The 21,014-nt window shown below is 46.7% G+C and overlaps 1 protein-coding gene across 3 annotated transcripts in view; it reads left to right on the forward strand.

Moving 5' to 3' along the window:
* The window catches only part of PLA2G4F (phospholipase A2 group IVF), a 224,317-nt gene that overhangs the window by 115,056 nt on the left and 88,247 nt on the right, over positions 1–21,014 (forward strand). The window lies entirely within an intron of this gene.

The following is a 21,014-nucleotide window of genomic DNA, read 5'->3' on the forward strand; positions in this document are numbered from 1 at the left end:
GCCATTGACCTGGTTCCAGGTGCTAAATTGCCCAAAGCCCGCTTGTATAACCTCTCGGGTCCGGAACGGGCTGCGATGAAGGAATATATTTCCGAGAGTCTCCGTAAGGGACATATTCGTCCTTCTGTTTCTCCTGTGGCGACGGGGTTCTTTTTTGTAAAGAAAAAAGACGGTGGTTTGCGCCCATGCCTCGATTTCCGTGAGTTAAATAAAATAACTGTGAGGAATACGTATCCCCTTCCACTTATTCCTGATTTATACAATCAGTTGTCCGGAGCTAGGTGGTTTTCGAAATTAGATCTACGGGGAGCATATAACCTTATCCGAGTCCGGGACGGAGATGAGTGGAAAACGGCCTTTCTCACTACTGATGGGTTGTTTGAGAATTTGGTCATGCCTTTCGGCCTGACCAATGCTCCAGCGGTCTTCCAAAATTTCATAAATCATGTGTTCTCTGATTTGATTGGACGTTTTATGGTGGTATATTTGGATGACATTTTAATCTACTCTCCTGATAAACAGGCTCACATTGGTCATGTTCGGGCAGTTCTCCAAAGGCTCAGGGAGAACTGTCTTTTTGCTAAACTTGAAAAATGTTTATTTTTTATTCAGGAACTGTCCTTTCTGGGATTCATCGTGTCTGCTGAAGGGTATCGCATGGATCCTAATAAGGTGCAGGCCATTGTCGAGTGGGTTCAGCCTTGTGATTTGAAGGCTCTGCAGCGTTTCCTTGGGTTCGCTAATTATTATCGTAAATTTATAAGGGGGTTCTCACAGGTGGTTAAACCCCTCACAGACATGACTCAAAAGGGGGCTGATATCAAGAATTGGTCAACCGCTGCGGTAGCGGCATTTCAGTTTTTGAAAAAATGTTTCATGTCTGCCCCTGTTCTTATTCAACCGGACCCGTCTGAACCATTTATTGTTGAGGTAGACGCCTCAGAGGTGGGGGTGGGGGCGGTATTGTCCCAGGGACCCGCCACTTTGACCAATTTAAGACCTTGCGCCTTTTTCTCAAAGAAGTTCTCCCCTGTTGAGAGAAACTATGATGTGGGGAATCGGGAACTTCTGGCCGTAAAATTGGCCTTTGAAGAATGGAGGCATTTTTTGGAGGGGGCTGTCCATCCTATAACGGTAATCACGGACCACAAAAACCTAGCTTACATTGAGTCAGCTAAAAGGTTGACTCCCAGACAGGCTATATGGTCACTTTTTTTTTTTCCCGATTCAACTTGTCGATCACTTTTCGGCCAGGATCCAAGAATATCAGAGCGGATGCATTGTCACGCAGCCTAGATCCGGTGTCTCCCCCGAAACCTCCATCCTCCATTCTTCAGCCTGGGGTGGTGGTGGCAGATGTTTCTAGTGTGTTGGAGCGGGAGATTCGAGAAGCCCAGTCTCTTGCACCTCCAGCTAAGCCGGGGGATAAACTTTTTGTGCCAGCTCAGTTTCGTCTCAAGGTCCTCCAGGAGTTCCATGACTCACTTCTGGGTGGACATCCAGGGATCTCAGCCACCCGGAAGGCCATTGCTAGAATATTCTGGTGGTCCTCTTTAGCCTCTGATGTTGGGGAGTATGTCTCTGCGTGTGAGGTTTGTGCCCGTGCGAAAACTCCCCATAACCGGCCGGCCGGGGAATTGGTACCACTGCCAATTCCTGAGAGACCAATGACTCATCTGTCCATGGATTTCATCACCAACCTTCCCCCCCCTCCAAGAGTAATACTGTGGTCTGGGTTGTAGTGGACAGGTTTAGTAAGCAGGCACATTTTGTACCTTTGGCAGCTCTACCTAATGCGGAAACATTGTCCAGATTGTTTGTGGAGCATGTGGTGCGGTTGCATGGGGTACCCTTGAATGTGGTGTCTGATAGGGGAGTGCAATTTGTGTCCAGATTTTGGAGAGCTTTTTGTAGAAGGTTGGGTATTGGTCTGTCCTTTTCATCCGCCTACCATCCAGAGACTAATGGGCAGACTGAGAGGACCAATCAGTCTCTGGAGCAAATTCTGCGTTGTTTGACCTCAGCCCGACAGGGTGATTGGTGTTCTGTGTTACCATTGGCTGAGTTTGCATTTAACAACCGTATTAACCAGTCTACGGGTACATCTCCATTTTTTTGCAATTATGGGTTTCATCCTCATTTTGGAGAATTTTCCCGTTTGAATTCTGGGTGTCCTGGGGCGGATGAGACGATCCAGCAGTTGGGGGAGGTATGGCGGGAGGTCCAGAATAACATTGCGAAGGCCTAGGACAAATTTAAATTTTTTGCGGACAAAAAACGATCCGTGGGTCCAGTGTTTCAGGTCGGGGATAAGGGATGGTTATCCACCAAAAATATAAGGCTCAAGGTCCCCTCTGCGAAGCTTGGACCCAAGTTTATAGGTCCCTATGAAATTACTGAAGCAGTTAACCCGGTGGCTTTTCGGTTGAGTCTCCCGCCATCTCTACGGATCCCTAATGTTTTCCATAAGGCCCTTTTGAAACCTGTGAGGTCCGGTGGGGAGGGATCATCATCTTCCCCGCCACCGGTTTTGGTAGACGGGCAGGCTGAGTACGAGGTGGAACGAATGTCGACTCCAGGTTGGTCCGTCGTGCACTTCAGTATCTGATACATTGGAAGGGCTACGGTCCTGAGGAACACTCGTGGGTTCCTGCTCGATCAGTTCATGCGGATCGGTTGATCCGAGCCTTTCACGCCAAGTACCCTGAGAGACCTGGGGGTCCGGTGGCCCCCCATTGAGAGGAGGGTACTGTCATGATCCAGGACGGGATTTCGCTTTGACCCGTCCTGGTTAGACTATGGGTTAATTGTGCTGCCTCTCTCTGGCAGAAGGAGGCTATTTAGTGCTCACTGGACCTGGGTCCGGTGTCAGTTATACTCCTGCCCTCGGCTGAGTTAAGTGACCTCTTGTATACGTGTGCCTTGTGCCTGATATCTTGCTTGCTTGTGTGGTTTTGATCTGTCCCTGTTACGAGTTCTGCCTGATCCTCTTGTACTGCGCTACCTCTCGTGTATGACTCTCTGCTTGTGACCAGACTTCTCTCTGCTTGTCCCCTTGGTACCACGTCGCCCTCTTGTGTATGACCTTTGGCTTTGTCTGACTACCCGTCTGTTTGTCCCTCCTGTGCCTCGTTTGCCCGTACTGTTGTGACCTCCGTTTTGCCTGACTCTGAGTTGTTGTATGGTGTCCTGTCAAATCTGAAAGCAGGACGCTAAGCCACGCCCCTTGCAGTCACATGACCATAGGTCCTGTGCAAGCTTGCTCATTTTCAGTGTCCGCAGGTCCCGTGCCTCTTTACTTTCCAGCGATGACTGGACCCTGACACTATTAGCTTGAAGCAGGCATTGTCACCTCTGCTGCCCTGCTCCACAGGTATCTTTTAGCACTGCTTCTGTACTCAGGACACGCGCACTGGCTCTATGAGAAAGTGTAGTGCGGTGTCTCTGACACTTCTTCTCCGCTAGATTTCTAAAACTTAATATGGACAAAACAGAATTCATCTTTCCCCCATCTCACTTGACCCCCCCCCCCCAACGGACCTATCCATTAAAATAAACGGATGCCCACTCTCCCCAGTCCCACAAGCTCGCTGCCTCGGGGTAATCCTTGACATTGATCTCTCTTTCAAACCACATATCCAAGCCCTTTCCACTTCCTGCCAACTTCAACTCAAAAATATTTCATGAATTTGTACATTCCTCAACCAAGAATCTGCAAAAACCCTAGTCCATGCCCTCATCATCTCCCGCCTTGACAGTTGCAACCTCCTGCTCTGTGGCCTCCCCTCTAACACTCTTGCACCCCTCCAATCTATGCTAAACTCCGCTGCCCAACTAAACCACCTTTCTCCCCGCTATTCCCCGCCCAGAGATGTATCATGGCTTTCTGGCACCCGGGGCACGAATTCGGTTCGGCGCCCCCCCCCCCCCCAAGCACACATGCGATTTGCACACTTAGTCATGTACCGACGAGCTACTCTTCCTAATTCTCTCAATGTTCAGTGAAAAACTGAGAGAAGCAGGAAGAGAAGCTCGTTGTCACAGGACCATAAGTATGAAAGTCGCATGAGTAAAGTGTCCATGTCATGACTACTGGAACCCGCAGAGCTGAATCCTGACATTGCAGGCTTCTGAATTCTCACAACGGATGCACTGCACACTTTTAGGATTCTCCCGTACCGGTGGCAAGAGTACACAGTCATGTCAGCATAAGCATGTGATTTATATACTTCTGGCCACATTCTGACTAGATGTGCCCGGCCTCTCTCTGTTCATTCTCATTGAGTGAGGCCACACATGTCTAGTCAGCATTAGAGTTGAGCTAAACAGGTCGGTCAGATTCAGAAGTCACCAAGTTTCGCCAAAGTCTGGTTTCGCCGAACGAAACCCGACCATAGCGTGTGGTCGGCCATGCAGTTGGCGACCCGAGCGCTAAAGTCGGATTTCACGTGACTTTTTTTTTTTCAGCCAATGAGCAAGGACGTACACTGTGGGCAACGTGATGACATGTGCAGCGTCCAAAGAGAGAGAGTTTTCGCGCACTTTAAAAAACCGGTCCGGCATGTAGGTGTGGTTACTGTCCTCCACTCCCTGTCGACTTTGCTTCCCCATTGACTTGCATTGGGTTTCGTGTTTCAGTTGGACCTTCAACTTTTCCCGATAGTCAGCCGATTTCGTTCGACTCGACTTTTGAGAAAGTCAACCCTAAAAAAGGCAAAGTCGCTCACCTCTAGTCAGCATGTGACCGCATGTATGTATATTACTGGCAAGAGAGAATCCTAACAGCGTTCAGTGAGCACTGTGAGAATTCAGAAGTCTGCAGTCACATAGAATGACTGCAGACTCAGCACAAACCTGGACAACCACTTTATTGCTCCTAACAAATAAAAACATGAGAATTAGTATCACAAACAATATTTACATCCAGGTACCTTATAGATGACGTCGTCTCTGGAGTCGTTCTCCTTCTTTTCTTCTTCTTGTCCAGACCCTATGATGAGTTTTCTCATCCACAGCCATCTCTGCAGACTTCCATCTTCTCCGGGCTTCTGCAGTAAATCTCCACATGACTCCCTTAAAGATAGAAGTGTCATTATAATGCTCCTAAATAAAAATATCTGCAATATACTGTTGCCTCACACTATTTCCCTCCCTCCTCATACTGTCTCCTCTAACATCCCCCCGTTCACCATACTGTATCCTCATATATTTACCCCTCACTCTCTACACTGTCTGCTCACACATACCCCTGACACCCCATACTGTCTGCACACATTCCATCACTCTCACTCCCCATACTTTGTCCACATACATTCACCCGTTCACTCCCCATACTGTCTGCACCCATCCCCATTCACCAAACTGTCTGCACCCATCCCCCATACTGTTTCCTCATACATGCCCCTCATATATGCATACTCTTCATTGTGTCCTCAAATCTCCCCACACATTAAATCCCCCATCCCCACTCCAAATCCCCGACACACATGAAATCCTCCTATGCCAAATCCCCCACACACATTAAGTACCCCCCATCCCCACGCCAAATCCACCCACACGTTAAATACAGACGCCAGTACAATTGATCCCTGGGAGCTGGCGCACTGCAGCTTCTCTGCGCCGGCTGTCAGCTTGACAGCCGGCCAAGAGAATGGCCGACTCCCAGGCCTGGGGGCAGCAGAATGCAGCCGTCAGGGGAGACAGTGTGGACTGCCGCATTAGGCGTCCCTACTGCGCCACCCTGCCGGCTGCGCTCGGGGCACATGCCCCGGCTGCCCCCCCTCGGATACACCTCTGCCCCGGCCTCTACCTCTGTCAATTCCTGCACTGGCTCCACATTACCCAAAGACTCCAGTTCAAAACCCTAACCATGACATACAAGGCCATCCATAACCTGTGTCCTCCAAACATCTGTGACCTCGTCTTCCGGTACTTACCTGCACGCAACCTCTGATCCTCACAAGATCTCCTTCTCTACGCCACTCTTATCTCCTCTTCCCCCAATCGCATACCATGGAAACTTGTATTTTTGCCTATTTGTTGCTTGGCCCTCATCTATTGTTCATGTTTACTAAACAATTTGGATCTAATCCTACCTGGCTTTCTCTGATGTCTAAAGGGGGTTTTACACATAGCGATATCGCTAGCAATATCGCTAAAGCATCACCGATTTTGTGACGCAGCAGCGATATTGCTAGCGATATCGCTATGTGTGATACTTACCTCCGACCGGCTTCCCCGCTGTCTGTCGCTAATCGCGCGAGATCGTGCAGCTCCATTTCTCGTCGGGCGTTTCCTGCTGGTCTTCCTGCTGGCGCCGACGAGCGACGTGTGGACGCCGGCGGGAGGACGTCAGGATCGCCGCGCCTGAAAGGTAAGTAACGATCGCTGCTGCATCTCTGCATCGCTGTGAGATCTGCCTGTGTGGCAGCTCACTAGCGACCCTTTAGCGATGCACCAGCGATCCTGACCGGGTCGTATCCTGGTCGGGCTCGCTGTTGCATCACTAAATGTAAAGGGGCCTTAAACCTGTTATATAGACTATGTAAGCTGCTTCAGCTAAATCTCGGTTGTAGTATCACCCTCTCTTTTTACGTGCATACCTTGTGACTACATACTCCTCTCCATCCCCCATGGATAAATTTGTGAACCCTGGTAGCTCTAAATCTGTTAAAACCAGAGCCCAGGTTGCTAAATCTCCTCCTAAAACACCGGTCTCTAATATCACCATGTGTGAGGAATCTCTGCATGTCATGCCGCTTCTATTACGATGAAACTCATGCCAGCGATTGACGCCAGACTTCAGTCTTTCCCAGAGGCGTAGTTAGGGGTTCAGCTAAGGGGGGGCAAAGCATCTGAGTGGGCCCCTAACAGGAGTACATATCACTGGTGCAACCGCACAAGAGCGCAAGAGGTAAGGGGGCCATATCTACCTCCAAAGAAGGTGCTCTTGGGCTGCAAAGGACCCATATATTGTTCTTGCACGGGGGCCCTTTCTGTCTGTGTCTCCTTGTGGCCCCTAACTAGGTAATCACGATTATAGCTATGGTGGTATAGGGGAACCTCAGGAGATGACCACACTGTTATTGAAAATAAATCTCTATACAAAGACCTTCACTGATATTACCGCCATATGGTGACACATAGTGTTAGTTACCAGTCCTACAGAACATGTAAGAGATTACAGTATAGTTATAGATGGTGACTTACAGCTGTTCTTTCAGGTGGAGTCATTCACTTTTCCCTTCTATTCCATGTGGCCCAGACAGATATGCCTAGCTAGGACTCATCTGCAGAGATTACAACAAAGACACATCTGACTTCTCACATTTCCAGCACCGTTCACATGTAGAATCATAATAGTCGTGTCCAACCCCCTACTCAATGCTGGATTCGCTAAACCATCTCAGTCAGATTTCTGTCCAGCCTCTGTTTGAAGACCTCCATTGAAGGAGAACTCACCACCTCTCGTGGCAGCCTGTTCCACTCATTTATCACCCTCACTGTCAAAAAGTATTTTCTAATATCTAATCTGTATCTTCTCCCTTTCAGTTTCGTCCCATTGCTGCTTGTGTTTCCATGTGCAAATGTATTCCCAACCTGCACAAACTCCTTATCCTGCTGATACCCCAATACTGAGCTGCTGCTGCCGTATGATTACCTATTACTGCACCTACTGTGTGGTACAAAAACAAAGCTCCTCTTACTGCTCCATATAGTAATGCCAACACTGTGCCCATTACATTGTAATAATGCCTCCTTTGTGATCTCTAGATGGTAAAATTTCCTCCAAGAAAATATTAATTTCATGTGCATGTGCCCTCCACATTTTGTACCTAGAAAGCAATAATACTCCATGTGCAACTTTGATGGTCACAATACTGAGTGCCCCTATAACAATAATGTTTAAGTGCCCAATTAACATTTAGTTATGTCACCTAAGTTCCCCATGTACAACTCCCCTATATACAGCATGCTGGGCCCACAGCTCCCCAATACACCATATGATGATCCCACAGCTCCAGTACATACAGTATGATGTCCCCCAATGATCCCCTATATATAGAATGATGCCCCACTGCTCCTCCAATACACAGTATAATTGTTAATAGTGGTCTGACACCGTGCGGCGCCTGCACTGAGAGCCCCTCTGCAGGGAGGAAATTAACGTTATTCCTCCCAGCAGCCTTGCTCTTTCAGTCATAGTGGTTGCGCTGGCACGGTTTCAGTCACCTCTCTGTGTATAGAGAGTGGCGGCTGTAACAGCATTACGGCACTGACTGACAGCCGACTCAGCACGTCTGCTACCCAGTAGGTACCTTACTGGTGCCCCTATAAATAATAATGCTTTTTAAGTGCCCACTTGTACAGTAACATGGCCCCAGCATTGCTGATGTGAGCAGGGGGTCTTGTGATGACTCGCTCGGCTTCTCCCAATTGTCTTCTACTGAGAAAAGTCAAACTTATCTAATCGACACAGGCACATAGCAAACGTGGTCGCATGACCGCCTGATTGCACCATTGGTATTGGTGTCTCATGACAGCTGGTGCACCATATGAAGATTTGGCCGTCTGTAGTCTGAGTGACTGCAGACATTTATCCCGTGCCTTTAATAACTTTATAATAATAAATTAATCATGAAATTATTAAATAGAATGCAGCTCGTGGTTACTGTATTGTTACACTTGTTATAGGGCAGACTGACGTATTTCTCGTGCGAGGATCGTATCGCAATCCTCAGTCTGACAGTTGGCTCTCCTGACCTGGGTGTAACAGCTGCATGGTAATCCACACTGTCACACTCATGTCAGGAGCGGCAGTGGCCAGTCCGAGTATTGCAAAGCAATCCTCGCATGAGTTATATGGCTGTCTGCCTGCACCCTTATGCTAAGACCGGGGTCACACTTGCGAGAAACTCACATGAGTCTCGCACCTCAATATCCAGCACTGCCACCGGCACTCTGGACCAGCGTGTGCGGCTGCATGTATCTCTATGCAGCCGCACACGCCGGTCCGAGTGCCGGCGGCAGTACCGTGTGTTGATGTGAGAGATTCACGCGAGTTTCTCGCATCACACTTGCAAGTCTGACCCCTGCCTTATACTTATCCTGGTTATACTAATTCTCAGATATTAACCCCTTATTAACGTATTATTGCTATTAACCTGTATTGTTATGCTTCTCATACTAATACAAATAAAAGACCCATCTCGCAAGTATAAAAAGCCCCCTATCTCTAGCCCCCCAACACAGCAACTATGACGTGATGGGAGTGCATATAATTTCATATCAAAATAGTATAATAATCAGCCCCCAGTGCCCTGTCCCCCTCCGCCACAATACTCCCATCCACTTCACACTCCAGCACTATGTCTCCTCTTCCCCATCTTTTCACATTCACCCCCAGTGGTGCCATAGCCCCCACAATACCCCATTCTCTCACATTAACCCCTCCAGTGCCCTAGTCCCTACAATACACCCATCCTCTCTCATTAACCCCCAAGTGCCCTGTCCCCCACTTCAGCCCCATAATGCCCCCATCCACTCACATTCACCCCCAGTGCCCTGTTTCCTCTCCCCATAATACCCCCATCCTCTCACATTCACCCCCAGTGCCCTGTCTCCTCTTTCCATAATACCCCTATCCTCTCACATTCACCCTCAGTGCCCGGTCTCCTCTCCCCCATAATACCCCCATCCTCTCACATTCACAACCCCCAGTGCCCTAGCCCCCACAATACCCCCATCCCCTCACATTCACCCTCAGTGCTCTGTCTTCTCTCCCCCATAATACCCCCATCCTCTCACATTCATCCCCCTCAGTGCCCTAGCCCCCCACAATACCACCATTCAACCCACCGTGATCATGACATGCCCAAACTAAATGAATCTAATCAATTCCATCCCCACTTACCGATGAAGTTTGCAGGCACAGTGAGGCAGGACCAGGAAGTGTCCAGTTTAATGCGAGGAGGGCACTAGAACCCAGAGTGCCTGAGGCAATCAGAGTCTGCACAGAAAGTAACTGCAGCTGCTGTGGGCCAGGAAGGAGCTTCTGGAGTGAGATAGCAGCACACTGCAGGGACTGAGACTCTGGCTCTGCAATCTGTCGCTGTGCAGCTTGTCAGACAGAGGAGCCGGCATTGTGCTGCTCTCTCCTTGCACCTCAGACATGGCCTCATGACATAAGTGGCCCTGTCTCCCAGTGGGTCCCTGCATGTTACGGTGCCTGGGGCAATGGCCTCCTCTGCCCCCCAGTAGCTATGCAACTGGTCTTTCCAATCCTCGCTGGAAACAATCACATCCCAGCTGACGGAACACACGTATAAAATCTCAGAGGCAGAGCAGCGGATTTCCAATTTGGAGGGTACTATACAATTTTACGCTGCTATAGTAAGGCTAGTTTCAGACTAGCGTTAGGAGGTGCAGTGCAGGGCCGCCGCTAAGCTCCGCCCCATGCCGGGCCTCCTCCTGTCAGCTCCTCCTATGGGCGTGTGACGCTGCATGCGACCGGCATACCCTATATTTAGCGTTGGGTACACTGGCCGTGCGCTGGTATGTTTTTGCCGGCGCATGTGCCCTTTTTGCGCTGCGCTGACGTACGCCAAACGCATCATGTTGCATTTTTGTGTGCTCGGCGCAGCGCTAAAAGGGCGCAACGCTAAATATGCCGGTCGCTTGCAGCGTCAGGAGCTGACCGGAGGAGGCGTGGCAGGGGGCGGAGCTTAGTGGCGGCCCTGCGCTGCGCCTCCTAACGCTAGTCTGAAAGTAGCCTAAAGGACAGTGACCATGCTATAGAGCAGCTCCAGGAAAAATTTGTTGACTTGGAGGATCGGAGTCATCAGAATAATCTCCGGGTCATTCGCGTCCCTGATTCAGTGAAAGACCTTTACTTCCTCTTTGCTCCCGCGAGCACTCAATTTGCCTGACCTGCCTGGCTCCATGGGACTGGACCTGCGCGTTCCGATCCAAAAGCCCGCCCAAGCCCTGTTATTTTTAAGTTGCTCAACTGCTAGGACAAAATGCAACTGTTCCGGGCTTTTCGAGCCGCCTCCTCTTTGAAGAATGAGGGTCACTCCCTTCTCATGTTTCAGGACATCTTCACTTTGGTTGCGACCAAGCGCCATGCTTTTTCATCAGTTTGTACACTGTTATATGACAGGGGAACACGATTTGCCCTTCTATACCCTGCACGCCTCTGGGTGGTGCTTCACGGAAAGTCGGTGAATTTTGATGATCCCGATAAAGCCTTGGAGGAAATAGAGCGGTCCTCCTGGGCATCCTCTCCGGTTACTTGACTCTGGTTTGTGGTCATATGTTTTACTACCTTTTAAGTATTGGGATCTGGGTGGTGATGTGGTCTTATTGCACAATTATTACCTAGGTTTTTGTTTTTTTTTTTAAGTTTGCACAATATTGGCTCTTATCTTGTAACTTTCCTTTCTCACATAGTGAGATCACTAATGCGTCACTGATTTTGTGACGCAACAGCGATCTCGCAACATGTGACACGCAGCAGCGACCGGCCCCCCTGCTGGATATCGCTGATTGTGCAGGAATGTCCTTGGCCATTTTTTCATCGTGGGCGTCCCGCTGGCCAGCATGCAACACTGTGTTTGATCGCTGGATCGTTGCTGCGTCGCTGGAGAGATCTGCCTGTTTGGCAGCTTACTAGCAATTATTTAGCGACGCACCAGCGATCTCTACCAGGTCGTATCGTTGTCGGGATCACTGGTGCGTCGCTAAGTGAAACGGGACCCTATCGGATGCTATTAGTCAGGATAATTTAACCTGATGTTCACTATTTTGGTTTATATGTTGTTTTTCAGTTCGTTTGGGGGTGGGGGGGTGGGTTCCCCTTCCTTTGACACACTCTGTACTGTGCTCAGTCTTTTTGGTTAATTTGGGTATTAAGGTTTGCTCGCTGGGAAGGACCTTTGCCCATTTGTCCATTTATTAAGTATTTCTACTTATTGGCCTCCATGTGGGATAGGCTAACATGACTACCTTCGATGATATAGCTTCTCATATTAATATAGACTCTCTCAAACTTTTATCCTGGAATGTGGCTGGTCTTAACTCGCCGGTAAAGCGCAGAAAGGTATTAGACCATATTACCTGCTTACGCCCACATATTGTCTTTTTACAAGAAACTCACTGGCTTTGCAGAGGTCACCCAGCGCTCCATAATAGACATTATTTGGAGTGCTTGGAGGCTTCCTTTTCACAGAAGAAGTGTGGGGTGGCCATTTTGTTTCATAAGGACCTCAAATACTCTATACAGGCTGTAGTGAGAGATAAGGTGGGACGATATTTACTAGTCAGAGTCCTTATTGAACAGCGGGATTATTGCCTCATTAATGTTTATGCGCCCAACACTGCCAATCCTTCCTTTTTTGCTCGACTCTTGGAAGTTGTTAATGGCTGGCATCACACTAATTATTAGGTGGAGATTTAAATACCCTTCATGACGTTTTACTTTATAGATCTACACCTCTGCCTGCATCTCATTCTTCAGCTGGAGCGATTTCTACCCTAATAGATGGGCTTGATTTAGATGATGCTTGGAGATGCTGCCACCCTACGGAGAGAGAATACACCTTTTATTGTAGAGTACATCACGTTCATACTCATAGTGTTTTTTGGTTAATCTCTGCCCCTCTTCTTTCCTTCTTAAAAACAGTTGATATCCTCCCATCGGTTATTTCAGACCACTCTCCGTTTTCACTTACTTTGGAACTCCCCACTAGTAGAACTGTATCTTTTTATTGGTGTTTTCCCTCATATCTTTACACTTTGGATGACTTCAGATGCTGTATGACTGGTTGGTGGGAGACTTTCATGGAGGATAGCCTGTAACACCTAGACGATAACAATTTATTCTGGGCCACTGCTAAGACGGTGCTTAGGGGGACATATTATCTCCTTTGTGTCCCAGGAAAAAAAAGGAATTTGTTGTCTTCCCTGTGGCCTCTTAAGACCCCGTCACACACAGCGATCTCGCTAGCGAGATCACTGATTTTGTGACGCCACAGCGATCTTGCCAGCGAGATCACTGTGTGTGACGGGGATCAGCGACCGGCCCCCCCGCCGGGTATCGCTGATCGTGCTCGATCGGCCTGTGCCAATTTTTGATCGCTGGTCTCCCGCTGGCCAGCGCGCATCGCTGCGGGAGCCAATGATCAGCGACGCTCCCAGCGCTCTAAGCAGGCGCTGGGGGCTGGTCTCTAAGGTAAATATCGGGTTAGTAAGTGGTGCGCGTCACTTAGTTACCCGATGTGTACCTTAGAAACCTGTGTGCTGGCAGCTCCCGGCGCGAGCACGCAGGTTTCTAAGGTACACATCGGGTAACTAAGTGACGCGCGCCGCTTAGGGTATGTGCACACGCTGCGGATTCTGCTGCGTTTCCGCAGCGTTTTTGGCTCTGCAGAAACGCAGCAGATTTTGCTGCGTTGTACAGTACCTATGGAAATAAAAAAAAGCTGTGCACATGCTGCGTTTTTTTCCGCGCGGTTTTGCTGCGGTTTACAATCCGCAGCATGTCAATTGTTTGGTGCAGAAACGCTGCGGTTTTACACCTCATCCATTATGAGGTGTAAAACCGCAGGGCAAAACCGCAGAAAAAACGCAGATAATCCGCAGATAAACCGCAGAAAAACCGCAGCACTTTGTCCTGCGGATTTCCTGCGGTTTTCTCTATAAAATCCGCAGAGACTAAAAACTACGTGTGCACATACCCTTAGTAACCCGATATTTACCTAAGAGACGAGCGTCCTCGCTGGTGCTGATCGCTGGTGAAGCTGCCTGTTTGGCAGCTCACCAGCGATCATGTAGCGATGCATCAGCGATCCTGACAAGGTCGTATCGTTGTCGGGATCGCTGATGCATCTTAATGTGTGACGGGGGGCTTTAGACCGGCTTACTTAGTCATATAGAGATTTTAAATTGCATAATACTCCCTCCTTCTGAGAGGCTTACCTTACGGCTAAACAAAACTTAAACACCCTATTGCATGAACAGGCACACAATCAGGTAGCTCATCAAAGCAATCGATATTTTCGGTGGGGTAATAAACCAGGCCACCTTTTGGCATTCCTAACAAAGCAATTCAAAGCGCCTACTAGAGTCTCTAATATTGCATTACCTGATGTCTCTATCACCCGTTAACCGTGTGTTTTTTAGAGATTCTTACGCAGACCTTTATGGCCCATCCTTAGACTCCCGTGAGGATGGATACAATTTTTTACATAAGGTTGATCCGCCAAAACTTTCCGCTTTAAATTTTAAATCCGCTGATCTCTCCTGAGGAGATGGGATCAGTCATCAAGTCTTCAAAGTTGCTTAAAGGGAAGGTGCCAGCCAAAAAAACATTTTTTAAGCAATTGAAAAATTGTGAAGAATTAATGTTTACATTTTCTTAAAAAATATTATTTGTTTTTAATTTTGTAAGATATGAAAAATAATTTTAAAAAGTTTGGCATTTCCACTTAACACTAGGGGCAGCAGCTACTGAAATCTGGCACAAAAACCTAGTGTACAACAAGCTCACATTACTGCCCTGCAGTAATTATGGGCGGAATCTGCTGACATGGGTGTGGTGTCACTCCTCTCCTCCCCTTCTGGGTGTTTGCTAAGGGAAAAGAGAGGATGACATTTAGGAACACATTGAGCAGCCATTTTGATTGGGCCTGCAAAGTTACTGACTGTCTTTGCATGCAAAGTCTGGATCAGAACAGGTCATCAATCAGCAGAAATGTTTCCTGGATTTCGGTGGAGCAGACAAGAAGACGGTCCATCCATGTGTATATAACACAGCGCTCTATGTACAATCCCTGGCACCGAACAGGGTGCCCCCCACAGACCAGCAGACTGCTCTCCTGAAATACTCTGTGCTGCTGTCACCCTGCTCCTTCCACCATATATCACCATAGAGATAGGGTCAGGAGCCGACTGTTATGTCTTATGCCCAGGGACTGCCGTAAATGAGCATGGAAAGTGTCGTTCAGCAGCCAGAAAGGTAAGATGGCAGCCACCAGTGGCTGCATTAATACAGTAAAAAAACAAAACATACACACCACTGAGTCAAGCTTATGGGACAATATCTTTTTATACTATTTTCTTTTTTACATTAAATTATGAAAAAACACGGCACCTTCCCTGGTCCGGATGGGTTTTCGGTTGAATTTTATAAAATGTTAAAACCTTTACTCACTCCCCACCTTACTTCTTTTTTTAATCATATTATTAATTTGTGTTCTATGCCTGACCTATTCAACGAAGTTTGTTTATCTTTGTTGCTAAAGCCAGGCAGGTACCCGCTTCCCTCTGCCTTGTACTGTCCGATTTCCCTCCTAAGCTTTGATTTTAAATTGCTTACCAAAATCATGGCTAATAGACTTCGGTCTATACTTCCTGATATTCTCACCTCATGTCTAGCGGGTTTTGTCTATGGTCGGTCTATCACTTATAATATTAGGATGGCATTGGCTGCCATTACACATATTTGCCAGGCTAAGGCCAAGCAGCATATACTGGTCAGCCTTGATACTGATAAAGCCTTTGATCTAGTGTCTTGGTCTCACCTCATTTGAACCCTTAAGTATAGTTTGTTTGGGTTTATCTTTTTCCACTTTGTAAGGACAATTTACATCAACCTCCATTCTTCGATTTGGCTTAATGGTATTCAGTCAACCTCTCTTTCCATCTTCGGGGGTACGAGGCAGGGATGTCCCCTCTGTTATTTAATGTTGCCTGGATCCTTTGCTGAGATGCTTGGAGATGATCCCTTTCTTTGGGGGTATTGGGATCGGTCATGATTCGCTTAAAACATTGGCATTTGCTGATGATATTTTACTCATGATAGCCAACCCTAAGGTATCCATTCCTTCTATAATGGATGCCTTTAGCGAGTTTGGAGCAGTTCAGGAGTTTGCATAAATTACGACAAATCTCATGCTTTAGCTATCTTTAAAGCTGCTCAGAAATTGTGGGTGTTCCCTTTCCCTTTCAGTGGAGGAGAGACTCCCTGCATTATCTTGGGGTTTACCTACCCTCAAACCCTTAAACGCCCATGACATTTATAAACTGAATTTTCGACCCCTCATTTCTGTGGTTGTACAGGAAATATAATCCTGGAAATCCCTTAAACTGTCCTTTGTGGGCAAGGTCCAGCTGATTAAAATGATCTTTCCCTAAAATACTCTTTCCCTTACAGACACTGCCAGTTCTGTTATCTAAAGCTGATGACAGGCTTTTAACAAAAGACTTCTGTCGATTTATTTGGGGCTCAAATTGAGTCTCTAGAATTAGTATTTTTAAGCAGCAACAAACTAAATCCTTAGGTGGCCTTAATCGACCTGATATATGTCTATACAGTATAGCGGCTGTCTTCCGACACTCCCCGGACTGGATCTATGCCTTCACCCGCTTCACCAATACTACAGTAGATGAGGCGATGTGTATACCTTTTAGTCTCCCTGCTCTGCTTCACCTACGAAAAGCCGAGGTCCCAGTGGAGGTTTGGGTTAACCCCCTTCTGTGGACAGTAATCTTGGGATGGCGCCATTCTAGACGAATTAGTGGGCTTAACCCCCATATCTCGGTGTTTCATCCCTTCTGAGGCAATCCCTCCTTTCTACAAGGCAGGCCACTTCCCATCTATCGTGTGCTTGGGAATAATGGTTGTAGACTGGTTTGTGACAGGTTGGCGGACAATCAATGTCCTCTTACTTTTGGTATTTAAAGAAAGTGTATTCCAATCTACTATTGCTCAAATATACCGGGTGACGATAGAGTGCACCCTCTAATCTTAATCTCCATTAAAGCTCACGCGGGAAATTATTCTTTGAGTTTTATATACAAGACACTGAAACCTTCCATACAGTGGTAAGACTCTTCACCTGGCCCGGGAAAATGGGTATCTCAACTAACTGACTGTGGGGTAAAGACCTCTTGAAAGCCACATTACATATTAACTCTGTTACCATATGATAGTTACACAACCATGACCCTCGTGATATTCCATAGAGCATAACCCCAGAGGTTAAATCTAAAATGTCCCCCTCAGGTGATTTTCCCTACCCTAAATGCTTACATTTTCCAGCTGATATTTTTCATTGTTTCTGACATCTCACTAATACCTTTGGTGTATCTATTTCTCTTTCTCCGGAGTGGGCCATATTCAACATTCTCCCGAGAAGATCAGTTGTTGAGGCTTTCTGTTCAGCAGCACCGCATTTTATTCATCAAAAGGCAGCCACCCGCAAAAGTATTGTTCATCTATAGGCACAGGATAATACTCCTTCTTTGAGCTTAATTACTACGAAGGTAGCCCATCTCTTCAAGATGGACTGGGTAGAGTCCATATTGAATAAAGAAAAATACACTGAACGTTTTTTCCTTACATGGTCTTCTTTTATTATTGCCCAGACACTATCTATGCGCCAGGCGATTAATGGTAGCTTCCAATTTACAGACTAGTACATGAGAGAGCAAATTGACAGAATTCCTGTAGGGTTTGTTTGGTATTATTATTATTATTTATTGTTATAGCGCCATTTATTCCATGGCGCTTTACAGGTATGCCATGAAGGTGTGGATGTGTGCCCAGGGAGTGGGGGGGGGGGGGAGTTGGTTATAGTTTAATGTTCGAAGTGCTTTAAAACTTTATCTGTTAGATTTTTTGGATCTTTTTGAATGCTTCTGAACAATCTATGTACCCTTTATTTATTGTTCAATAAAGAAGGTTTTATAAAAATATATACATACATACATATGTGGCGCCCCCAGGAGTATGGTCGCCACAGTGGCATTACTTTCCTCCTAGGGAGTGTGATGTCATGCTTGGAAGCAATGAAGGATCTCTCTGTCAGGTAAATCCAGCACAGTTCCCACTCCAGGCCAGCAGAGGGAGCTCTGAACCAAACTGCTGTGGAGCTGCTCTCTGGGGCCAGGAAAGGGAAGTTAGTTCAGTTTGTGTGGAGAGAGTGGCTGGAGGATTGAGCAGAATTCAGGCTCACTTCTAGCTGTAGCGCATGGTTCGGAGTCCGGTATCCGAGGTTGAATGGATGCTGATGATCCTGCAGCAAAAACCGGAGGAACAAGAGGCTTTAAATGCTCTGTTCCCAACTAAGACTCGGAGGCACAGCAGCAACTTGTGTGAGACAGAAAAAGGAGGCTACGGCTGTCTGCCATACGAGGGGAGTTCTAAAGAGAGCAAGCAAGGGGAACTTCAGTGCACCTCAGTACTGCAAGTGCCTCAGATAAGCGCGAGAAAGGAGACTACACAACCCATCTGCATAGAGAGATTCCTAAGTTGCTTCCAGGCCGATCAACTCCTGTTCCATTTGTATTCTGGATCCTGGACTGCACTCACAAAGCACAGTAAAGCTAAATGAAACTGCACCCTGTTATGTCATTGCCTTCTTCCTGCAACCCCTTCAGCACTGCTACATCTCTGTGCCTAACACTGCACCCTCTTCCTCAACACCTATTACTACTGCCCTGGGACTACAGCTCTTCCTGTGGGGAGCTCTTACATCTTGCTGCCTTATACCATCTGTCCCAGATGATCTGCACCGCAGCGTCGGCTTAACCCCTTCATTGTCGAACACCACAAGTGGCGTCACGTATCATCCACCTATAAACTATATTCAGCTACGTTTCACCCCTTTTGCATGGATGCCCAGGGCCACGGACTGGGTCACCGACACCGTGACACATCCCTCTGAGACACCGGCCCGGTACCAAGTAACCCCACTGCCCTGGCAGGCAATGGAATATTGCACAGGAATTTTCTTTGTTTTTCTGTAAATTAAATTGTAAAATGAATAGTCAATCCATACTACCACTGTTTCACAAAAAAGATCTATGGCTAATTCAACAGAAAAATACAAAAATGATGGCTCTTGCAAGAAAGTTATGAACATAAATTGCAAACGCAAAAATCAGTCACTGTGGATAGGGTTAAATTGATTTACTTTTTCCCCATTAAAGTGTGATCATGGGGATCAGATACCAGGCACCCTTGCCGATTTAGCTGAAATGTGGTCTGGCATAAGCAATGCATGGATTGGAAAAAGGCAGCCCAGTACACTGTTTTGTGGCCACTGCCGAACTCTGCATGTTGCCTCCTATTGTCATGTGAATATACAGGAACATATAAAGATACACAAGTGAGGGTATGAAGGGGAGGATACACAGCCATATTCTGCTTCTTTGCTTTGCGTCCCACTCTGTAAACAATATTTTCAAATGTTTAGTAAATGGAATAGCAAGAAGCAATCTAGGTACCCTTCTTCATTTTGGAATTCTTTCAAAAATATAATTGTTGCCGACATTACCATTGTTACCTTGTTTTCCCTTTCAATTACCGTATTTTTTGGATTATACAGTTAGGTCCATCTATATTTGGACAGAGACAACATTTTTCTAATTTTGGTTCTAGACATTACCACAATTAATTTTAAACAAAACAATTCAGATGCAGTTGAAGTTCAGACTTTCAGCTTTCATTTGAGGGTATCCACATTAAAATTGGATGAAGGGTTTAGGAGTTTCAGCTCCTTAACATGTGCCACCCTGTTTTTAAAGGGACCAAAAGTAATTGGACAGATTACATAATTGTAAATAAAATGTTCATTTCTAGTACTTGGTTGAAAACCCTTTGTTGGCAATAACTGCTTGAAGTCTTGAACTCTTGGACATCACCAGACGCTGTGTTTCCTCCTTTTTGATGCTCTGCCAGGCCTTTACTGCAGTGGTTTTCAGTTGCTGTTTGTTTGTGGGCCTTTCTGTCTGAAGTTTAGTCTTTAACAACTGAAATGCATGCTCAATTGGGTTGAGATCAGGTGACTGACTTGGCCATTCAAGAATATTCCACTTCTTTGCTTTAATAAACTCCTGGGTTGCTTTGGCTTTATGATTTGGGTCATTGTCCATCTGTAGTATGAAATGACGACCAATCAGTTTGGCTGCATTTGGCTGGATCTGAGCACACAGTATGGCTCCCGAATACCTCAGAATTCATTCGGCTGCTTCTGTTCTGTGTCACATCATCAATAAACACTAGTGACCCAGTGCCACTGGCAGCCATGCATTCCCAAGCCATCACACTGCCTCCACCGTGTTTTACAGATGATGTGGTATGCTTTGGATCATGAGCAGTACCACGCCTTCGCCATACTTTTCTCTTTCCGTCATTCTGGTAGAGGTTGATCTTGGTTTCATCTGTCCAAAGGATGTTCTTCCAGAACTGTGCTGGCTTTTTTAGATGTTTTTTAGCAAAGTCCAGTCTAGCCTTTTTATTCTTGATGCTTATGAGTGGCTTGCTCCATGCAGTGAACCCTCTGTATTGCTTTCGTGCAGTCTTCTCTTTATGGTAGATTTGGATATTGATACGCCTACCTCCTGGAGAGTGTTGTTCACTTGGTTGGCTGTTGTGAAGGGGTTTCTCTTCACCATGGAGATTATTCTGCGATCATCCACCACTGTTGTCTTCCGTGAACGCCCAGGTCTCTTTGCATTGATGAGTTCAACAGTGCTTTCTTTCTCAGGATGTACCAAACTGTAGATTTTGCCACTCCTAATGTTGTAGCAATTTCTCGCATGGGTTTTTTTCTGTTTTCGCAGCTTAAGGATGGCTTGTTTCACCTGCATGGAGAGCTCGTTTGACCGCATGTTTCCTTCACAGCAAAACCTTCCAAATGCAAGCACCACACCTCAAATCAACTCCAGGCCTTTTATCTGCTTAATTGAGAATGTCATAACGAAGGGATTGCCCACACCTGTCCATGAAATAGCCTTGGAGTCTATTGTCCAATTACTTTTGGTCCCTTTAAAAACAGGGTGGCACATGTTAAGGAGCTGAAACTCCTAAACCCTTCATCCAATTTTAATGTGGATACCCTCAAATGAAAGCTGAAAGTCTGAACTTCAACTGCATCTGAATTGTTTTGTTTAAAATTCATTGTGGTAATGTCTAGAACCAAAATAAGAAACATTTTGTCTCTGTCCAA

This window comes from Dendrobates tinctorius, unplaced genomic scaffold (genome assembly GCF_039654945.1).
Source record: "Dendrobates tinctorius isolate UK_male_01 unplaced genomic scaffold, ASM3965494v1 ptg000057l, whole genome shotgun sequence".
Lineage (NCBI taxonomy): Eukaryota > Metazoa > Chordata > Amphibia > Anura > Dendrobatidae > Dendrobates > Dendrobates tinctorius.